This window comes from Carassius carassius, chromosome 1 (assembly GCF_963082965.1).
Source record: "Carassius carassius chromosome 1, fCarCar2.1, whole genome shotgun sequence".
Taxonomy (NCBI): Eukaryota; Metazoa; Chordata; class Actinopteri; order Cypriniformes; family Cyprinidae; genus Carassius; species Carassius carassius.
In genome coordinates, this window is record NC_081755.1 from 27761068 (window position 1) to 27768205 (window position 7138).

At 34.4% G+C, this 7138-nt stretch overlaps 1 protein-coding gene across 2 annotated transcripts in view; it reads right to left on the reverse strand.

Annotated features, from left to right (window-relative positions):
- Positions 1-6479, reverse strand: part of LOC132143827 (gap junction gamma-1 protein-like) — a 33228-nt gene extending 26749 nt beyond the window's left edge. Inside the window, exon 1 of one of the 2 annotated variants that reach the window (XR_009434286.1) lies at positions 5366-6479. The gene's annotated coding sequence lies outside the window, so the exon portion shown is untranslated. The remainder of the gene's footprint in view (positions 1-5365) is intronic. The other variant, XM_059554395.1, reaches the window with a different exon arrangement.
- Between the last annotated feature and the right edge of the window lie 659 nt (positions 6480-7138).

Genomic DNA, 7138 nt, shown 5'->3' on the forward strand with positions numbered 1-7138 from the left:
ATATATATATATATATATATAATTTTTTTTTTTTTTTCATATACATAAAAACATCTTACACATTTAAGCACCAGAAGTAAAACAATTAAAATCAAAATAATATTTTTTTTTTTAATAAAATTATCAGAGCCCATCAGAGCTATAAATCCATCACTGGGCAAATCAACTTAAAGATTACCCTTGTGAAAAAGAAGTGTGCTTAATATTAATGTGTGCTTGTATTAAAAGTGTACTTTTTGTGTACTTCCAATCTTAAAAGTGCATTTGCAGATAATATCATATAATTTAAATTAAAGGCCACTTAAGTGTACTTAAAGAGATTACACTTTAATGACAATAGGTCTTAACATACTTAAGTGCACTTTATAAAAATGCACTTTATGATAATGTCTAATTAAGTATTACTTAAACATAGTTTACATAATTATGATTTTACTGTATTTTAAATAAGTACATTTATTTTTATATATCTATCAATATACTAAAGCACATGTAAAATAATTGATTTTAATTTCAACTTAAGTGTGTTCTCCAAAATTACATTTGTTAATGTATTTTAAATGTAGTACTATTTAGTCTATAATATATACTATGTGCATTAATGCAATTAATAAAAATAAACTTCAATACACTTTCTTATATAGTATACTCCAATATGCTCTATGAATTCTATAAATTACATTTTCTACATAATATTTTCTGAAAGTACTGTATTTGTATGTAATAGTACCATAATTTACATCTATGTACAGAATACTTTCAATATCATTATGTTGTTCTAAGTCACTTAAACACACATTTAAGTGCATTAATTGCAAGCAAAAGTTTAACGAATCTAAACCAAATTAATTTGGATTCAAATAGCCTACATTTGGTTTCTAATATAGGCTAAACTGCACTGTAAAAATTACTTTTAGTTAGGTGAATGAGTCTAAACAATGAATTACTTGAGTAGAAATGGAAAGCTTGAAATAATAGGTAACCACGCAGTGAATCTTTTGTTTAATGCGTATGCGCCAAAATACGTGATGACGGCGCACTACTTCACCAGATTTCGAAAAATGCGCCGTGCATCATGTTTGTGTAACTGCGTGTGTGTGTGTGTGTGTGTGTTTGTGAGGAACAAACAAAAAGAGGACAACGGAGCATCACATTTGGATGATTACAGACGAGACATTATGTGCTGCAGACGATGAATCAAGTAAGTATATCTTCATATACGTTTTCTTTATCCTTAATTTAGACTTGCCATTCATGCTTTAACCAATAAAGCTTCATAAAGCTTTAACCATAACGCAGCAGTTCTTGCTAACTTATATGAACTCAGAAGGTGAATTAATTGCGTAATTTATCTCTGAATGCATTCTGATATCGGAGATCTGATCTTGTAACATTTAATCTACATTATTGATATTCTAACCACCAGTAATATTCAATATATCAGCCACCTCTAGAAATAATGTTGTTGTTTTTTTTTTTTTGCATTTGAAGAACGAGATGTTATGTTACTGCTTGTGTTTGTAATGTAATATGTTTCTACTTATCTGGAGTTATTCATTTTTGCAGGATCAGTACAGCTTTGTTACTGGAGATACAATGTGGAGACACAGACCAGTGCTGAAGAGGGGATATTAGAAGTTTTTAATGAATCGTTGAGCAGTCAGCTCACCCTGATCACACATGTCAAGCTAAAAGTGCTATATTAAGTCTGTATCCCTATGGATTTGAACTGTTTTGAATCTTTTCCATTTGCAAGTAATATATTCCATTCTTTGAATTTACAGACCGCCTCTAATCAACATATATTTTACAGGTAACAAACCAAAGGATGAGGACAATAGCTTTTCTGTGCCAGCTGTGGTAAATACAGGAACATAGCTTCGTGAAGATGTATGAGAGACGCATGTAAGGCAAGATGCATTTTTATATATTAAAAATAATTTTAAAAAATTGGATATTACTATATTTTCGGTAATTGGCAGAGTTATTTTTTTATTCCCTGTAAAGTAGGAATAATGACTGTTTGTAAAAAATGTCATCTATTTTTTTTTTTTTAAGCCCAGTGTCAGTGAAGATGGTGTGATCAGGAATTCTGCTGTTTATGGGAAATCTGAAAGAACATCTCCCAGCATTCTACCACCATGTTGCCCTGATGACTGAGGTAATGTTAATTCAGCTCTTCGGTGATGCAGATGACACACACCTTGCAGAATATACTGCTTCATCAGAGCAGTAATTGCATTTTTTTTTTTTATTATTATTCTACCGCTCTACCCTCTTACTGCTTAAATTATTAACATTTTGTTGATACTGCAAGGTGTATATAAACTTTAGACTGCAACTGTGTCTACTGCTTTCACTCAACTGAACCATTTGTTTTATAACAATTGTTCTTTCCTCAAGGAATTCTTTTGGACTTTCCTGCCTCTTTGGATCATTTTTCGTTCACACAGACTGTGGAGAGATGGTGAGCAGCTTCATGACATGTGAAGTTTACTTCCGATGGAGAGCCTCTGGGACACTGACAGAAAGCACGTCCCAGCAAGTTCATTTGGAGTTCTTTTTTCTTAAGTTTATTTATTTAGTCAAACTTGCATTCACTAATGCTGGAGTAAGATTTTAGAAAGAAATCTTTCAGTCCTGTTTAATATTGGTGCTAGTAAAGGTTTGAGAACTAATTGCCTGGCTTCACAGACAGGGCTTAGACTAAGCCAGGATCAAGTTCAGTAAGGATTTTTAAGTCATTTTCCTTGACATGCCTTAGAAAAAACATTACTGTAGTGCACCTTGAGACAAAACAAAGGCACTGGTATTTTTAAAGATCAGTCAGTGCAAGTTTCTATCAGTTGAAACAGCTCAGAATTACATTTTAGTCTTGGGCTGGTCTTAAGTCTAGTCTGTGAAACAAGTAACCCACTTTGGTAATGTTTTACAATAAGGTCTCATTTGTTGTACATGGACTGATAATTTTTGTTATTTGTTTTGTATTAAATGTGTGTTGTTTGTTTGTTAGTAATCCTATATGTTATGGCGACCAAATGACTAGTAATACCAGTACATTTTGACCTTGTAGACATTTTTAGGTCCCCAGTGAGGAAACAGGTTAACACCTCTTCCAGAATGATGTTTTCCATGAATGATGTTTTCCATGAAATTAGCATTGTTCTAGACTCTTTATAATAAGTGAGTTGAAGTGTAGTTTTGGGTTTTTCTTGTGCATCAGCAAAAAGCATTTTTGTGTATTTGTTTTAGAGATTGTTTTGTCAATAAATGTAGAGGGTTAACCATTTTGTGTTTTTGCTTTGATTGTAACTAGGTTTTTTAAAGGGTATTATTATTATTTAATATACTACATTTCAACTTCATTGCCAGAGATATATGACATTTAAGTATATTTTAGTTCACATTAATTGCTTATTCAGAAGTACATATTTACCATATTTCAAATCACATATAAAATATACTAAAGTCCCAATTAAGTGGTTCAAAAATATCACTCAAAAGTTAAACTACTTGCAATTAATGTAATTTTAATTTGTTATACATTTGAAATTAATTCCAAATAATATGCATTTATGTGGTCAAAAACATTACATTTAATTCACACTTAAGTGTATTGTTAACTGACATTAAAGTGTATTTTGGTTTACATTAATTGCATGTCAATACATTAATAGTACACTTTAAGCATATTTTAAAGACGCTAGAAGCAATTAGGAACATATAATTGTACATATAAAGATGTACTAAAAACTGCCACTTAAGTTGTTCAAAAAAATCATTCAAAAGTTCAACTTATTGCATTTAATGTAACTTTAAAATGATACTGTATATATTTTTAATGTACAATGTACTTAAGCGCCGAAAATAACATTTAATTGGCACTAATGTGTATTCTTTTAAAGTACATTATTTCTGGCATAAGTACACTTTATAAAAGTATACTTAAGTGCACTTCTTTTTCACAAGGGTATTTAAAGCAATTGGTCATTGAAATCTTTTAAACAGAATGCATTAGATAAATCCAGACATATAAGGCATCTAGCAACTTTGCAAAAGAAGAGAGACAGAACGCAGAATGAAGGCACATGCATTCTTGGAGTGAATGTATGATTAAAAAATAAAAAAGTATCTATGGCTTACATTGGACTATTTCAGTATCACTCTCCAGCTTCAAGACATCAGGTCAAAACACAGGGAATGTTTCTGATGGATTTAAGATGACTGATTGGGTTGTAGTTTCCTTGAGTGTCTGACATATTACAGTCTGCCTGATATAAATCCTATCAACAGTTTATATATGTATATATTACAGTACAAAAACAAATTACACAATTCCTAGTAAATGGTTGTAAAAACACAAGAGGTACTGTATACTGTGCCTCTATGCCGCACCACCTCACCTCTGCTGATGAAATACTTTATGCTCTAATATCAGCTAATTGCTTTAATCAGATGTTTTGGTGCATGACTGTGACAAATACCTGCAAGGCTTGTTGCTGTGGAGCAGTGAGCCGAACAGATACTGTGCAGTGTACATTTAAACTGGAAAACATGGTGTCCGCTTAGCAGACATTAAACAGACAGACTTTGACCAAACACTGAATAAAACTAGCTGGACACTAACAGTATGAAAGCAATAGAAAAAAACAAAAATACAATTAACTGCCAATCCCAATACAACTGCAAGAACAATCCTCTCTAAAACACAGATGCTTTTATGGACATTATCTGATCCCAGTGTATAATCTGACAATAGAGGGAGGGACTTTCATGGTGATCTGTGCTTTAATGAGGGGGACTTCTAAAATATGAGGAAAAAAATACATTGTCTTATTAACTGCTTAGTAGAAGAATTGAACCAAATTAAGGATAGTGATCAATACATAAATCAAGAATGCAACAAAAAGAGAAGAGCAAGAAACACGTCCAGTATCTCCAGGAGTCTTCACTTAGGTTCACAAAGGAACCAAAGAAACCCTTTACTAAAACCTAACCTAAATCCGCAAGGTCAGCTGTGCCTGGTTAAAACCAAACAAAAGCAATGCGAGCAGAAAATGTGAAGTCTGTAATGACGCTTTGTTTCTGTCAGCAAAAAACTGCTAAACCAAACCCGTGGATAAAAGTGTTATTACTTGCGCTCGTGCGCGCGATAATGTCTTACTGTTGTAACCACGTTATCAATGGGTTGCTTTTTCTACAAAAGTACATGTAATTGTCCTTCATTTAGGTATTAAGCGTCTAATTAATTGATTGCCACTCATTATAACCTCACTAAAATATGGTAACAGGTTCCAGTTCTGTCCTCCACGTGCTGTTTCTCTACACCAAACATATTGATTGTAAAACACAAATAGACTCTTACCGCTCTGCGAGTCTGTGATGATTATTTTAAGGAGAAGGATGCCCGGTCAAATGACGGAATTGGTCCCAGAGTCTTAATCGCAGCCCAAGTCCTCCGTTCACGGACTCGCCTCCGCCTCTGTCTCCTCTGTCTCGTCACCGCTGAAGACTTCACGAGACCTCAGAGCGCGACTCAAAGCGTCCGATTTGACCATGCTGCTGCTCGGTAACAAATGCTGTTTTATGGCTAGTGTTGTTCATGTTCGCTTGCAGTTTGTCGGTCTGTTCATAAACTCAGCAGGATAAATGCAGTCATAACGAAGAACCGCTCAAACAGTCGTCGCGGAATTCATTTTCTGGTCTCGTGCCCCTATTTTCCTGGCGAAATATTCTCGCGCGCTTGCGGAATCGTTTACAATCGTGCTCTTGGAGAAACCTATTGCAGCGAACACATGCGAACCGGCCATCCTACTAACTGTCAACAATAAATGATTGCGATTTCAAGCTGTGTCCGCGTCTCCGTCCTCGTGAGGAGGCACGCAATGACTGCGTTCAGGAGTCACCGACGCGACTTTTTTTTGGTTGTGTGTCATGGGGAAAGGCAAAAGTGCACGACCTTGTCTGAAGGATGCTACAGAGTGTTAACACTGAAGGGGAAGCCTGATGGATGCCTGCTCACTGGCCAGAGGAATTTCTGACGTTCACCAAATGCGAAGGATGATTGACTTAAGCCCAACTCGCTCTCATGCATGGCACTTTCTTTGGACATAAAAACCCATTGTTCTAACCCAGTGGTTCCCAAACCTGGTCCTGGAGGCATCCCAACTCTGCACGCTTTGAATATCTCCTGAATCAAACACTCAGGTCATCAGCTCATTAGTAGAGACTCCCAAGACCTGAAATTGGTGTGTCAGACAAAAGAGACATGCAAAATGTGCGTTTGGGTGCCTCCAGGACCAAGTTAATCTATGTTTTAGATTCAAGATTTTATTTGTCATGTACAAGTTATATGACAACAAGCAGTGCAATGTAGGTCTTGCATACTCTTTTTATATTTCGAATATTTCGATACATTATTTATACTTATTTTATTTTAGACATCACAAGGATAGGCCCTATGTCAAGAAATAGACAGTTTTAATAATTTTAAGAATCTCTGTATTGAAATATAAGACAAAATAAACTAAACGTGGAACATGGACCCTTTTCACAAGTCTGTGATGACTCATTTAACAGTCATCAGCATAGTAAATCCTCATAAGTTTTTTTTTATATTTAGATTTTTAAATAAATGTATGTACACTAATAACACTATAATTGGCATTAGATCACCTTTGCATCAAAAAAAAAAAAACTGGTTATATGAGGGTGTTTCTAACACAGAGTCTGTGAGAGAGATGGTAAATTTGACATCGTTCTCTCTTCTAAATGCCATTATCAGTCTTTCCATTTTTTCCTTTGATTGAAAGTCATGAAAACACTATCAGGGAGTTTTTCTTTTTCTATTTGAGCAAATGGGAATGCAAAAAAAATAATTTTTTTTGGTACTCTCCCATGCTCTCTTAACCCTACTATGATGACTTCTGCTGCTGAGAAACCCAGAAATGTGAAAAAAAAAGTTCCATTAGATTGGGTTTTCCAGCAACAACAAAAAAAAAAAACTAAATTTAGTTTTGTATGATAGCTTCCCACACTCACATATTGGAGATCCTGCTGTTTATTAAAGCTGAAGTCGTATTCACATCAGCCCTTCAACTTAATTACGCAAGACTTCTAATAGCTGCTCAGCCCTGTA